The sequence below is a fragment of the Oncorhynchus masou genome, unplaced genomic scaffold (assembly GCF_036934945.1).
Source record: "Oncorhynchus masou masou isolate Uvic2021 unplaced genomic scaffold, UVic_Omas_1.1 unplaced_scaffold_823, whole genome shotgun sequence".
NCBI classification, from domain to species: Eukaryota; Metazoa; Chordata; class Actinopteri; order Salmoniformes; family Salmonidae; genus Oncorhynchus; species Oncorhynchus masou.
Genome location: NW_027014708.1, coordinates 302806 through 317581, shown reverse-complemented (window position 1 = coordinate 317581; position 14776 = coordinate 302806). Strand labels below are relative to the sequence as shown.

The window sequence follows — 14776 nt, the reverse complement described above, 5'->3', positions numbered from 1 at the left end:
GGCTCCAGGACAGAAACACAATTATGTGTGTGGATGAAGCACTTCATTTGGCATTGGGAAAAACACGAGATGAACTGCTTCAAACAAAGACCCGCGAAAGCTAAAGAACATTCCGTAATGTTCACAACGACATAAACTTTGAACTCGTGAAAAGTGAGAGATGCGGTCAAGAAACAATGGCACATGTAATCATCGGAAAGACAGAGAGAGAGTAAAGGAATGGAGAAAGAGAGAGTAAGGAGTGGAGAAAGAGAGAGTAAGGAGTGGAGAAAGACAGAGAAGAGTAAAAGGAAAGAGTAAAAGGGAGAAAGACAGAGAGAGTAAGGAGTAGAGAAAGAGAGAGTAAGGAGTGGAGAAAGATAAAGAGAGAGTAAGGAGTGGAGAAAGACAGAGAGAGAGAGTAAGGAGTGGAGAAAGACAGAAAGAGAGATTAAGGAGTGGAGAAAGACAGAGAGAGAGAGTAAGGAGTGGAGAAAGAAGAGTAAGAAAGAAAGACAGAGAGTAAGGAGTGGAGAAAGACAGAAAAGAGAGAGTAAGGAGTGGAGAAAGAGAAAGTAAGGAGTGGAGAAAGACAGAGAGAGAGAGTAAGGAGTGGAGAAAGACAGAGAAGTAAGGAGTGGAGAAATAACAGAGAGTAAGGAGTGGAGAAAGAAGAAAGAGAGATAAGGAGTGGAGAAAGACAAAGAGAGAGTAAGGAGTGGAGAAAGACAGAGAGAGAGAGTAAGGAGTGGAGAAAGACAGAAAGGAGTAAGGGAGTGGAAAAGAGTAAGGAGTGGGAGAAAGACAGAAAGTAAGGAGTGGAGAAAGACAAAGAAAGAGAGAGTGGAGAAAGACAGAGAGAGAGTAAGGAGTGGAGAAAGACAGAGAGAGAGAGTAAGGAGTGGAGAAAGACAGAGAGAGAGTAAGGAGTGGAGAAAGAGAGTAATGAGTGGAGAAAGAGAGAGTAAGGGGGTGGAGAAAGAGGGTGCAGCTGTCTGCTGGCTCTTTACCTCTCTGTACTTAATGCCCTTCTCTAGTTAATGTGTCACCAAGTGAGCATGGGGAAAGGTGTGTGTGTGTGTGTGTGTGTGTGTGTGTGTGTGTGTGTGTGTGTGTGTGTGTGTGTGTGTGTGTGTGTGTGTGTGTGTGTGTGTGTGTGTGTGTGTGTGTGTGTAAATAATGAATGAATCAAATGATTGATGGACCCGTCTATCTGTTTCTTCACCATTCTGTCTCTCTGTCTCTTAGTCCATGAAGTCCCTGTCCTCCTCCCTTCCTTGTATAATAAAAAACGAATGAAAACTCCTACAATGAAAAAAAACCCTCCTACATTAAAATGTCACTCCACAATGACCCAACAATCGACAACTCATACTACTAATTTAAAATGCACATTGTAAACCCCAATCAATAGAGTTGTGAGACACTGTAGACATACACAGTAGGGTAAAAACAAAATCATCTGGCCAGTACGGGTATCGAACCCACGACCTTCGCGTTATTAGCACGACGCTCTAACCAACTGAGCTAACCGGCCTTAGAAAATGCTCATTCTACAGATAAAGGTGGAAATAACTACACCGTACTAAATAAGAGGTCAAGACATTCCATAACAAATCCATCACCTATTGAGAAATAAACATGGAGAAGAGCCCCCTCAGCAAGCTGCTCCCGGAGCTCTGTTCACAAACACACCCCACAGGGCTCCAGGACAGAAACACAATTATGTGTGTGGATGAAGCACTTCATTTGGCATTGGGAAAAACACGAGATGAACTGCTTCAAACAAAGACCCGCGAAAGCTAAAGAACACTCCGTAATGTTCACAACCACATAAACTTTGAACTCGTGAAAAGTGAGAGATGCGGTCAAGAAACACTGGCACATGTTATCATCGGAAAGACAGAAAGAGAGAGTAAGGAATGGAGAAAGAGAGAGTAAGGAGTGGAGAAAGAGAGAGTAAGGAGTGGAGAAAGACAGAGAGAGAGTAAGGAGTGGAGAAAGGCAGAAAGAGAGAGTAAGGAGTGGAGAAAGACAGAGAGTAAAGAGTGGAGAAAGAGTGGAAAAGTAAGGAGTGGAGAAAGACAGAGAGAGAGTAAGGAGTGGAGAAAGACAGAGAGAGAGAGTAAGGAGTGGAGAAAGACAGAGTAAGGAGTGGAGAAAGAGAGAGTAATGAGTGGAGAAAGAGAGAGAGAGTAAGGGGTGGAGAAAGAGGGTGCAGCTGTCTGCTGGCTCTTTACCTCTCTGTACTTAATGCCCTTCTCTAGTTAATGTGTCACCGAGTGAGCATGGGGAAAGGTGTGTGTGTGTGTGTGTGTGTGTGTGTGTGTGTGTGTGTGTGTGTGTGTGTGTGTGTGTGTGTGTGTGTGTGTGTGTGTGTGTGTGTGTAAATAATGAATGAATCAAATGATTGATGGACCCGTCTATCTGTTTCTTCACCATTCTGTCTCTCTGTCTCTTAGTCCATGAAGTCCCTGTCCTCCTCCCTTCCTTGTATAATAAAAAACGAATGAAAACTCCTACAATGAAAAAAAAAACCCTCCTACATTAAAATGTCACTCCACAATGACCCAACAATCGACAACTCATACTACTAATTTAAAATGCACATTGTAAACCCCAATCAATAGAGTTGTGAGACACTGTAGACATACACAGTAGGGTAAAAACAAAATCATCTGGCCAGTACGGGTATCGAACCCACGACCTTCGCGTTATTAGCACGACGCTCTAACCAACTGAGCTAACCGGCCTTAGAAAATGCTCATTCTACAGATAAAGGTGGAAATAACTACACCGTACTAAATAAGAGGTCAAGACATTCCATAACAAATCCATCACCTATTGAGAAATAAACATGGAGAAGAGCCCCCTCAGCAAGCTGCTCCCGGAGCTCTGTTCACAAACACACCCCACAGGGCTCCAGGACAGAAACACAATTATGTGTGTGGATGAAGCACTTCATTTGGCATTGGGAAAAACACGAGATGAACTGCTTCAAACAAAGACCCGCGAAAGCTAAAGAACACTCCGTAATGTTCACAACCACATAAACTTTGAACTCGTGAAAAGTGAGAGATGCACTCAAGAAACACTGGCACATGTTATCATCGGAAAGACAGAAAGAGAGAGTAAGGAATGGGAGAAAGAGAGAGTAAGGAGTGGAGAGAAAGAGAGAGTAAGGAGTGGAGAAAGACAGAGAGTAAGGAGTGGAGAAAGAGAAAGAGTTAAGGAGTGGAGAAAGAGAGAGTAAGGAGTGGAGAAAGAGGGTGCAGCTGTCTGCTGGCTCTTTAGTGGAGAAAGACTGTACTTAATGCCCTTCTCTAGTTAATGTGTGGACCAAGTGAGCATGGGGAAAGGTGTGCAGTGTGTGCTGTGTGTGTGTGTGTGTGTGTGTGTGTGTGTGTAATGTGTGTGTGTGTGCATGTGTGTGTGTGTGTGTGTGTGTGTGTGTGTGTGTGTGTGTGTGTAAATAATGAATGAATCAAATGATTGATGGACCCGTCTATCTGTTTCTTCACCATTCTGTCTCTCTGTCTCTTAGTCCATGAAGTCCCTGTCCTCCTCCCTTCCTTGTATAATAAAAAACGAATGAAAACTCCTACAATGAAAAAAAAAAAAAAAAAAAACCTCCTACATTAAAATGTCACTCCACAATGACCCAACAATCGACAACTCATACTACTAATTTAAAATGCACATTGTAAACCCCAATCAATAGAGTTGTGAGACACTGTAGACATACACAGTAGGGTAAAAACAAAATCATCTGGCCAGTACGGGTATCGAACCCACGACCTTCGCGTTATTAGCACGACGCTCTAACCAACTGAGCTAACCGGCCTTAGAAAATGCTCATTCTACAGATAAAGGTGGAAATAACTACACCGTACTAAATAAGAGGTCAAGACATTCCATAACAAATCCATCACCTATTGAGAAATAAACATGGAGAAGAGCCCACACCCCACAGGGCTCCAGGACAGAAACACAATTATGTGTGTGGATGAAGCACTTCATTTGGCATTGGGAAAAACACGAGATGAACTGCTTCAAACAAAGACCCGCGAAAGCTAAAGAACACTCCGTAATGTTCACAACGACATAAACTTTGAACTCGTGAAAAGTGAGAGATGCGGTCAAGAAACACTGGCACATGTTATCATCGGAAAGACAGAAAGAGAGAGTAAGGAGTGGAGAAAGAGAGAGTAAGGAGTGGAGAAAGATAAAGAGAGAGTAAGGAGTGGAGAAAGACAGAGAGAGAGAGTAAGGAGTGGAGAAAGGCAGAAAGAGAGAGTAAGGAGTGGAGAAAGAGAGAGTAAGGAGTGGAGAAAGAGAAAGTAAGGAGTGGAGAAAGACAGAGAGAGAGTAAGGAGTGAAAGACAGAGAAGTAAGGAGTGGAGAAAGAGAGAGTAAGGAGTGGAGAAAGAGAGAGTAATGAGTGGAGAAAGAGAGAGTAAGGGGTGGAGAAAGAGGGTGCAGCTGTCTGCTGGCTCTTTACCTCTCTGTACTTAATGCCCTTCTCTAGTTAATGTGTCACCAAGTGAGCATGGGGAAAGGTGTGTGTGTGTGTGTGTGTGTGTGTGTGTGTGTGTGTGTGTGTGTGTGTGTGTGTGTGTGTGTGTGTGTGTGTGTGTGTGTGTGTGTGTGTGTGTGTGTGTGTGTGTGTGTGTAAATAATGAATGAATCAAATGATTGATGGACCCGTCTATCTGTTTCTTCACCATTCTGTCTCTCTGTCTCTTAGTCCATGAAGTCCCTGTCCTCCTCCCTTCCTTGTATAATAAAAAACGAATGAAAACTCCTACAATGAAAAAAAAAACCCTCCTACATTAAAATGTCACTCCACAATGACCCAACAATCGACAACTCATACTACTAATTTAAAATGCACATTGTAAACCCCAATCAATAGAGTTGTGAGACACTGTAGACATACACAGTAGGGTAAAAACAAAATCATCTGGCCAGTACGGGTATCGAACCCACGACCTTCGCGTTATTAGCACGACGCTCTAACCAACTGAGCTAACCGGCCTTAGAAAATGCTCATTCTACAGATAAAGGTGGAAATAACTACACCGTACTAAATAAGAGGTCAAGACATTCCATAACAAATCCATCACCTATTGAGAAATAAACATGGAGAAGAGCCCCTCAGCAAGCTGCTCCCGGAGCTCTGTTCACAAACACACCCCACAGGGCTCCAGGACAGAAACACAATTATGTGTGTGGATGAAGCACTTCATTTGGCATTGGGAAAAACACGAGATGAACTGCTTCAAACAAAGACCCGCGAAAGCTAAAGAACACTCCGTAATGTTCACAACGACATAAACTTTGAACTCGTGAAAAGTGAGAGATGCGGTCAAGAAACACTGGCACATGTTATCATCGGAAAGACAGAAAGAGAGAGTAAGGAATGGAGAAAGAGAGAGTAAGGAGTGGAGAAAGAGAGAGTGGAGACAGAGAAGTGGAGAAAAGACAGAAAGAGAGAGTAAGGAGTGGAGAAAGACAGAGAGAGAGAGAGTAAGGAGTGGAGAAAGAGAGAGTAAGGAGTGGAGAAAGAGAGAGTAAGGAGTGGAGAAAGACAGAGAGAGAGTAAGGAGTGGAGAAAGACAGAGAGAGAGAGTAAGGAGTGGAGAAAGACAGAGTAAGGAGTGGAGAAAGAGAGAGAGTAAGGAGTGGAGAAAGAGAGAGTAAGGGGTGGAGAAAGAGGGTGCAGCTGTCTGCTGGCTCTTTAGAGAGAAGGAGTGGAAAAGTACTTAATGCCAGAAAGAGAGAAGGAGTGGAGAGTTAATGAGTGGAGAAAGTGAGCATGGGGAAAGGTGCAGCTGTCTGTGGCTCTTTACCTCTCTGTACTTAATGCCCTTCTCTAGTTAATGTGTGTGTGAGCATGGGGAAAGGTGTGTGTGTGTGTGTGTGTGTGTGTGTGTGTGTGTGTGTGTGTAAATAATGAATGAATCAAATGATTGATGGACCCGTCTATCTGTTTCTTCACCATTCTGTCTCTCTGTCTCTTAGTCCATGAAGTCCCTGTCCTCCTCCCTTCCTTGTATAATAAAAAACGAATGAAAACTCCTACAATGAAAAAAAAACCCTCCTACATTAAAATGTCACTCCACAATGACCCAACAATCGACAACTCATACTACTAATTTAAAATGCACATTGTAAACCCCAATCAATAGAGTTGTGAGACACTGTAGACATACACAGTAGGGTAAAAACAAAATCATCTGGCCAGTACGGGTATCGAACCCACGACCTTCGCGTTATTAGCACGACGCTCTAACCAACTGAGCTAACCGGCCTTAGAAAATGCTCATTCTACAGATAAAGGTGGAAATAACTACACCGTACTAAATAAGAGGTCAAGACATTCCATAACAAATCCATCACCTATTGAGAAATAAACATGGAGAAGAGCCCCCTCAGCAAGCTGCTCCCGGAGCTCTGTTCACAAACACACCCCACAGGGCTCCAGGACAGAAACACAATTATGTGTGTGGATGAAGCACTTCATTTGGCATTGGGAAAAACACGAGATGAACTGCTTCAAACAAAGACCCGCGAAAGCTAAAGAACACTCCGTAATGTTCACAACGACATAAACTTTGAACTCGTGAAAAGTGAGAGATGCGGTCAAGAAACACTGGCACATGTTATCATCGGAAAGACAGAAAGAGAAGGAGTAAGGAATGGAGAAAGAGAGAGTAAGGAGTGGAGAAAGAGAGAGAGTAAGGAGTGGAGAAAGACAGAAGAGAGAGTAAGGAGTGGAGAAAGAGAAGAGAGTAAGGAGTGGAGAAAGAGAGTAAGGAGTGGAGAAAGAAGAGTGGAGAAAGACAAGGAGAGAGTAAGGAGTGGAGACAAGAGAGAGTAAGGAGTGGAGAAAGACAGAGTAAGGAAGTGGAGAAAGAGTAATGAGTGGAGAAAGAGAGAAGGGGGTGGAGAAAGAGGGTGCAGCTGTCTGCTGGCTCTTTACCTCTCTGTACTTAATGCCCTTCTCTAGTTAATGTGTCACCAAGTGAGCATGGGTTAAGTGTGTGAGTGTGTGTGTGTGTGTGTGTGTGTGTGTGTGTGTGTGTGTGTGTGTGTGTGTGTGTGTGTGTGTGTGTGTGTGTGTGTGTAAATAATGAATGAATCAAATGATTGATGGACCCGTCTATCTGTTTCTTCACCATTCTGTCTCTCTGTCTCTTAGTCCATGAAGTCCCTGTCCTCCTCCCTTCCTTGTATAATAAAAAACGAATGAAAACTCCTACAATGAAAAAAAAAAAACCCTCCTACATTAAAATGTCACTCCACAATGACCCAACAATCGACAACTCATACTACTAATTTAAAATGCACATTGTAAACCCCAATCAATAGAGTTGTGAGACACTGTAGACATACACAGTAGGGTAAAAACAAAATCATCTGGCCAGTACGGGTATCGAACCCACGACCTTCGCGTTATTAGCACGACGCTCTAACCAACTGAGCTAACCGGCCTTAGAAAATGCTCATTCTACAGATAAAGGTGGAAATAACTACACCGTACTAAATAAGAGGTCAAGACATTCCATAACAAATCCATCACCTATTGAGAAATAAACATGGAGAAGAGCCCCTCAGCAAGCTGCTCCCGGAGCTCTGTTCACAAACACACCCCACAGGGCTCCAGGACAGAAACACAATTATGTGTGTGGATGAAGCACTTCATTTGGCATTGGGAAAAACACGAGATGAACTGCTTCAAACAAAGACCCGCGAAAGCTAAAGAACACTCCGTAATGTTCACAACGACATAAACTTTGAACTCGTGAAAAGTGAGAGATGCGGTCAAGAAACACTGGCACATGTTATCATCGGAAAGACAGAAAGAGAGAGTAAGGAATGGAGAAAGAGAGAGTAAGGAGTGGAGAAAGACAGAGAGAGAGTAAGAAGTGGACAAAGGCAGAAAGAGAGAGTAAGGAGTGGAGAAAGAGAGAGTAAGGAGTGGAGAAAGAGAAAGTAAGGAGTGGAGAAAGACAGAGAGAGAGAGTAAGGAGTGGAGAAAGACAGAGAGAGAGTAAGGAGTGGAGAAAGGCAGAAAGAGAGAGTAAGGAGAAAGAGAAGGAGTGGAAAAGACAGAGAGAGAGAGTGGAGAAAGACAGAGAGTAAGGAGTGGAGAAAGTGGAGAAAAGAGAAAGAGAGAGTAAGGAGTGGAGAAAGACAGAGAGAGAGAGTAAGGAGTGGAGAAAGACAGAGTAAGGAGTGGAGAATGATAAAGAGAGAGTAAGGAGTGGAGAAAGACAGAGAGAGAGAGTAAGGAGTGGAGAAAGACAGAAAGAGAGAGTAAGGAGTGGAGAAAGACAGAGAGAGAGAGTAAGGAGTGGAGAAAGAGAGAGTAAGGAGTGGAGAAAGACAGAGAGTAAGGAGTGGAGAAAGACAGAGAGAGAGAGTAAGGAGTGGAGAAAGACAGAGTGGAGAAAGACAGAAAGAGAGAGTAAGGAGTGGAGAAAGACAGAGAGAGAGAGTAAGGAGTGGAGAAAGACAGAAAGAGAGAGTAAGGAGTGGAGAAAGAGAGAGTAATGAGTGGAGAAAGAGAGAGTAAGGGGTGCAGCTGTCTGCTGGCTCTTTACCTCTCTGTACTTAATGCCCTTCTCTAGTTAATGTGTCACCAAGTGAGCATGGGGAAAGGTGTGTGTGTGTGTGTGTGTGTGTGTGTGTGTGTGTGTGTGTGTGTGTGTGTGTGTGTGTGTGTGTGTGTGTGTGTGTGTGTGTGTGTGTGTGTGTGTGTGTGTGTGTGTGTGTGTGTGTAAATAATGAATGAATCAAATGATTGATGGACCCGTCTATCTGTTTCTTCACCATTCTGTCTCTCTGTCTCTTAGTCCATGAAGTCCCTGTCCTCCTCCCTTCCTTTTATAATAAAAAACGAATGAAAACTCCTACAATGATAAAAAAACCCTCCTACATTACAATGTCACTCCACAATGACCCAACAATCGACAACTCATACTACTAATTTAAAATGCACATTGTAAACCCCAATCAATAGAGTTGTGAGACACTGTAGACATACACAAGGTTGGTGTGTGTGTGTGTGTGTGTGTGTGTGTGTGTGTGTGTGTGTGTGTGTGTGTGTGTGTGTGTGTGTGTGTGTGTGTGTGTGTGTGTGTGTGTGTGTGTGTGTGTGTGTGTGTGTGTGTGTGTGTAAATAATAAATGAATCAAATGATTGATGGACCCGTCTATCTGTTTCTTCACCATTCTGTCTCTCTGTCTCTTAGTCCATGAAGTCCCTGTCCTCCTCCCTTCCTTGTATAATAAAAAACGAATGAAAACTCCTACAATGAAAAAAAAAACTCCTACATTAAAATGTCACTCCACAATGACCCAACAATCGACAACTCATACTACTAATTTAAAATGCACATTGTAAACCCCAATCAATAGAGTTGTGAGACACTGTAGACATACACAGTAGGGTAAAAACAAAATCATCTGGCCAGTACGGGTATCGAACCCACGACCTTCGCGTTATTAGCACGACGCTCTAACCAACTGAGCTAACCGGCCTTAGAAAATGCTCATTCTACAGATAAAGGTGGAAATAACTACACCGTACTAAATAAGAGGTCAAGACATTCCATAACAAATCCATCACCTATTGAGAAATAAACATGGAGAAGAGCCCCCTCAGCAAGCTGCTCCCGGAGCTCTGTTCACAAACACACCCCACAGGGCTCCAGGACAGAAACACAATTATGTGTGTGGATGAAGCACTTCATTTGGCATTGGGAAAAACACGAGATGAACTGCTTCAAACAAAGACCCGCGAAAGCTAAAGAACACTCCGTAATGTTCACAACGACATAAACTTTGAACTCGTGAAAAGTGAGAGATGCGGTCAAGAAACACTGGCACATGTTATCATCGGAAAGACAGAAAGAGAGAGTAAGGAATGGAGAAAGAGAGAGTAAGGAGTGGAGAAAGACAGAGAGAGAGTAAGAAGTGGACAAAGGCAGAAAGAGAGAGTAAGGAGTGGAGAAAGAGAGAGAGAGAGTAAGGAGTGGAGAAAGACAGAAAGAGAGAGTAAGGAGTGGAGAAAGAGAGAGTAAGGAGTGGAGAAAGAGAGAGAGAGAGTAAGGAGTGGAGAAAGACAGAGAGAGAGTAAGGAGTGGAGAAAGACAGAGAGAGAGAGTAAGGAGTGGAGAAAGACAGAGTAAGGAGTGGAGAAAGAGAGAGTAATGAGTGGAGAAAGAGAGAGTAAGGGGTGGAGAAAGAGGGTGCAGCTGTCTGCTGGCTCTTTACCTCTCTGTACTTAATGCCCTTCTCTAGTTAATGTGTCACCAAGTGAGCATGGGGAAAGGTGTGGAAAGGTGTGTGTGTGTGTGTGTGTGTGTGTGTGTGTGTGTGTGTGTGTGTGTGTGTGTGTGTGTGTGTGTGTGTGTGTGTGTGTGTGTGTGTGTGTGTGTGTGTGTGTGTGTAAATAATGAATGAATCAAATGATTGATGGACCTGTCTATCTGTTTCTTCACCATTCTGTCTCTCTGTCTCTTAGTCCATGAAGTCCCTGTCCTCCTCCCTTCCTTGTATAATAAAAAACGAATGAAAACTCCTACAATGAAATAAAACCCTCCTACATTAAAATGTCACTCCACAATGACCCAACAATCGACAACTCATACTACTAATTTAAAATGCACATTGTAAACCCCAATCAATAGAGTTGTGAGACACTGTAGACATACACAGTAGGGTAAAAAAAAATCATCTGGCCAGTACGGGTATCGAACCCACGACCTTCGCGTTATTAGCACGACGCTAACCAACTGAGCTAACCGGCCTTAGAAAATGCTCATTCTACAGATAAAGGTGGAAATAACTACACCGTACTAAATAAGAGGTCAAGACATTCCATAACAAATCCATCACCTATTGAGAAATAAACATGGAGAAGAGCCCCCTCAGCAAGCTGCTCCCGGAGCTCTGTTCACAAACACACCCCACAGGGCTCCAGGACAGAAACACAATTATGTGTGTGGATGAAGCACTTCATTTGGCATTGGGAAAAACACGAGCCTTCGTTATTAGCACGAAACCAACTGAGCTAACCGGAAAATGATTCTACAGATAAAGGTGGAAATAACTACACCGTACTGAACTGCTTCAAACAAAGACCCAGGACAGAAAGCTAAAGAACACTCCGTAATGTTCACAAACGACATAAACTTTGAACTCGTGAAAAGTGAGAGATGCGGTCAAGAAACACTGGCACATGTTATCATCGGAAAGACAGAAAGAGAGAGTAAGGAATGGAGAAAGAGAGAGTAAGGAGTGGAGAAAGAGAGAGTAAGGAGTGGAGAAAGACAGAGAGAGAGTAAGGAGTGGAGAAAGGCAGAAAGAGAGAAAGTAAAGGAGTGGAGAAAGAGAGAGTAAGGAGTGGGAGAAAGAGAAAGTAAGGAGTGGAGAAAGACAGAGAGAGAGAGTAAGGAGTGGAGAAAGACAGAGAAGAGAGTAGAGTGGAGAAAGACAGAGTAAGGAGTGGAGAAAGAGAGAGAGTAATGGAGAAAGAGAGAGTGGAGAAAAAGAGAGAGTAAGGGGTGGAGAAAGAGGGTGCAGCTGTCTGCTGGCTCTTTACCTCTCTGTACTTAATGCCCTTCTCTAGTTAATGTGTCACCAAGTGAGCATGGGGAAAGGTGTGTGTGTGTGTGTGTGTGTGTGTGTGTGTGTGTGTGTGTGTGTGTGTGTGTGTGTGTGTGTGTGTGTGTGTGTGTGTGTGTGTGTGTGTGTGTGTGTGTGTGTGTGTGTGTGTGTGTGTGTGTAATAATGAATGAATCAAATGATTGATGGACCCGTCTATCTGTTTCTTCACCATTCTGTCTCTCTGTCTCTTAGTCCATGAAGTCCCTGTCCTCCTCCCTTCCTTGTATAATAAAAAACGAATGAAAACTCCTACAATGAAAAAAAAAACCCTCCTACATTAAAATGTCACTCCACAATGACCCAACAATCGACAACTCATACTACTAATTTAAAATGCACATTGTAAACCCCAATCAATAGAGTTGTGAGACACTGTAGACATACACAGTAGGGTAAAAACAAAATCATCTGGCCAGTACGGGTATCGAACCCACGACCTTCGCGTTATTAGCACGACGCTCTAACCAACTGAGCTAACCGGCCTTAGAAAATGCTCATTCTACAGATAAAGGTGGAAATAACTACACCGTACTAAATAAGAGGTCAAGACATTCCATAACAAATCCATCACCTATTGAGAAATAAACATGGAGAAGAGCCCCTCAGCAAGCTGCTCCCGGAGCTCTGTTCACAAACACACCCCACAGGGCTCCAGGACAGAAACACAATTATGTGTGTGGATGAAGCACTTCATTTGGCATTGGGAAAAACACGAGATGAACTGCTTCAAACAAAGACCCGCGAAAGCTAAAGAACACTCCGTAATGTTCACAACGACATAAACTTTGAACTCGTGAAAAGTGAGAGATGCGGTCAAGAAACACTGGCACATGTTATCATCGGAAAGACAGAAAGAGAGAGTAAGGAATGGAGAAAGAGAGAGTAAGGAGTGGAGAAAGAGAGAGTAAGGAGTGGAGAAAGACAGAGAGAGAGTAAGGAGTGGAGAAAGGCAGAAAGAGAGAGTAAGGAGTGGAGAAAGAGAGAGTAAGGAGTGAAAGAAAGAGAAGAGTAAGGAGTGGAGAAAAGACAGAGTAAGAGTGGAGAAAGAGAGAGAGAAGGAGTGGAGAAAGACAGAGAGAGAAAAGACAGAGGAGTGGAGAAAGACAGAGTAAGGAGTGGAGAAAAAGAGAGTAATGAGTGGAGAAAGAGAGAGTAAGGAGTGGAGAAAGACAGAGAGAGAGCTGTCTGCTGGCTCTTTACCTCTCTGTAAATGGAGAAAGAGTTAATGTGTGGAGAAAGAGAGAGTAAGGGGTGGAGAAAGAGGGTGCAGGTCTGCTGGCTCTTTACCTCTCTGTACTTAATGCCCTTCTCTAGTTAATGTGTCACCAAGTGAGCATGGGGAAAGGTGTGTGTGTGTGTGTGTGTGTGTGTGTGTGTGTGTGTGTGTGTGTGTGTGTGTGTGTGTGTGTGTGTGTGTGTGTGTGTGTGTGTGTGTGTGTGTGTGTGTGTGTGTAAATAATGAATGAATCAAATGATTGATGGACCCGTCTATCTGTTTCTTCACCATTCTGTCTCTCTGTCTCTTAGTCCATGAAGTCCCTGTCCTCCTCCCTTCCTTGTATAATAAAAAACGAATGAAAACTCCTACAATGAAAAAAAAACCCTCCTACATTAAAATGTCACTCCACAATGACCCAACAATCGACAACTCATACTACTAATTTAAAATGCACATTGTAAACCCCAATCAATAGAGTTGTGAGACACTGTAGACATACACAGTAGGGTAAAAACAAAATCATCTGGCCAGTACGGGTATCGAACCCACGACCTTCGCGTTATTAGCACGACGCTCTAACCAACTGAGCTAACCGGCCTTAGAAAATGCTCATTCTACAGATAAAGGTGGAAATAACTACACCGTACTAAATAAGAGGTCAAGACATTCCATAACAAATCCATCACCTATTGAGAAATAAACATGGAGAAGAGCCCCCTCAGCAAGCTGCTCCCGGAGCTCTGTTCACAAACACACCCCACAGGGCTCCAGGACAGAAACACAATTATGTGTGTGGATGAAGCACTTCATTTGGCATTGGGAAAAACACGAGATGAACTGCTTCAAACAAAGACCCGCGAAAGCTAAAGAACACTCCGTAATGTTCACAACGACATAAACTTTGAACTCGTGAAAAGTGAGAGATGCGGTCAAGAAACACTGGCACATGTTATCATCGGAAAGACAGAAAGAGAGAGTAAGGAATGGAGAAAGAGAGAGTAAGGAGTGGAGAAAGAGAGAGTAAGGAGTGGAGAAAGACAGAGAGAGAGTAAGGAGTGGAGAAAGGCAGAAAGAGAGAGTAAGGAGTGGAGAAAGAGAGAGTAAGGAGTGGAGAAAGAGAAAGTAAGGAGTGGAGAAAGACAGAGAGAGAGTAAGGAGTGGAGAAAGAGAGAGAGTAAGGAGTGGAGAAAGACAGAGTAAGGAGTGGAGAAAGAGAGAGTAATGAGTGGAGAAAGAGAGAGTGAGGGGTGGAGAAAGAGGAGAAGAGAGCTGTCTGCTGGCTCTTTACCTCTCTGTACTTAATGAGAGTTAATGTGTGGAGAAAGTGAGCAGCTGGCTGGCTCTTTACCTCTCTGTACTTAATGCCCTTCTCTAGTTAATGTGTCACCAAGTGAGCATGTGTGTGTGTGTGTGTGTGTGTGTGTGTGTGTGTGTGTGTGTGTGTGTGTGTGTGTGTGTGTGTGTGTGTGTGTGTGTGTGTGTGTGTGTGTGTGTGTGTGTGTGTGTAAATAATGAATGAATCAAATGATTGATGGACCCGTCTATCTGTTTCTTCACCATTCTGTCTCTCTGTCTCTTAGTCCATGAAGTCCCTGTCCTCCTCCCTTCCTTGTATAATAAAAAACGAATGAAAACTCCTACAATGAAAAAAAACCCCTCCTACATTAAAATGTCACTCCACAATGACCCAACAATCGACAACTCATACTACTAATTTAAAATGCACATTGTAAACCCCAATCAATAGAGTTGTGAGACACTGTAGACATACACAGTAGGGTAAAAACAAAATCATCTGGCCAGTACGGGTATCGAACCCACGACCTTCGCGTTATTAGCACGACGCTCTAACCAACTGAGCTAACCGGCCTTAGAAAATGCTCATTCTACAGATAAAGGT

The 14776-nt window shown here is 43.3% G+C and overlaps 11 non-coding genes across 11 annotated transcripts; all 11 read right to left on the bottom strand.

The window, feature by feature from the left end:
- Nucleotides 1-1442: 1442 nt before the first annotated feature.
- On the bottom strand, nt 1443-1516 carry trnai-aau (transfer RNA isoleucine (anticodon AAU)). Its single transcript has one exon. It is a non-coding gene; the product is annotated as a tRNA-Ile (tRNA).
- Nucleotides 1517-2658: 1142 nt separating this feature from the next.
- On the bottom strand, nt 2659-2732 carry trnai-aau (transfer RNA isoleucine (anticodon AAU)). The gene has a single exon. It is a non-coding gene; the product is annotated as a tRNA-Ile (tRNA).
- A 1017-nt stretch (nt 2733-3749) lies between these two features.
- trnai-aau (transfer RNA isoleucine (anticodon AAU)) lies at nt 3750-3823 on the bottom strand. Its single transcript has one exon. It is a non-coding gene; the product is annotated as a tRNA-Ile (tRNA).
- A 1120-nt stretch (nt 3824-4943) lies between these two features.
- On the bottom strand, nt 4944-5017 carry trnai-aau (transfer RNA isoleucine (anticodon AAU)). Its single transcript has one exon. It is a non-coding gene; the product is annotated as a tRNA-Ile (tRNA).
- Nucleotides 5018-6219: 1202 nt separating this feature from the next.
- Nucleotides 6220-6293, bottom strand: trnai-aau (transfer RNA isoleucine (anticodon AAU)). Its single transcript has one exon. It is a non-coding gene; the product is annotated as a tRNA-Ile (tRNA).
- A 1109-nt stretch (nt 6294-7402) lies between these two features.
- Nucleotides 7403-7476, bottom strand: trnai-aau (transfer RNA isoleucine (anticodon AAU)). The gene has a single exon. It is a non-coding gene; the product is annotated as a tRNA-Ile (tRNA).
- A 1977-nt stretch (nt 7477-9453) lies between these two features.
- On the bottom strand, nt 9454-9527 carry trnai-aau (transfer RNA isoleucine (anticodon AAU)). The gene has a single exon. It is a non-coding gene; the product is annotated as a tRNA-Ile (tRNA).
- Nucleotides 9528-10726: 1199 nt separating this feature from the next.
- On the bottom strand, nt 10727-10798 carry trnai-aau (transfer RNA isoleucine (anticodon AAU)). Its single transcript has one exon. It is a non-coding gene; the product is annotated as a tRNA-Ile (tRNA).
- Nucleotides 10799-12066: 1268 nt separating this feature from the next.
- Nucleotides 12067-12140, bottom strand: trnai-aau (transfer RNA isoleucine (anticodon AAU)). Its single transcript has one exon. It is a non-coding gene; the product is annotated as a tRNA-Ile (tRNA).
- A 1260-nt stretch (nt 12141-13400) lies between these two features.
- trnai-aau (transfer RNA isoleucine (anticodon AAU)) lies at nt 13401-13474 on the bottom strand. The gene has a single exon. It is a non-coding gene; the product is annotated as a tRNA-Ile (tRNA).
- Nucleotides 13475-14672: 1198 nt separating this feature from the next.
- On the bottom strand, nt 14673-14746 carry trnai-aau (transfer RNA isoleucine (anticodon AAU)). Its single transcript has one exon. It is a non-coding gene; the product is annotated as a tRNA-Ile (tRNA).
- Nucleotides 14747-14776: the final 30 nt, after the last annotated feature.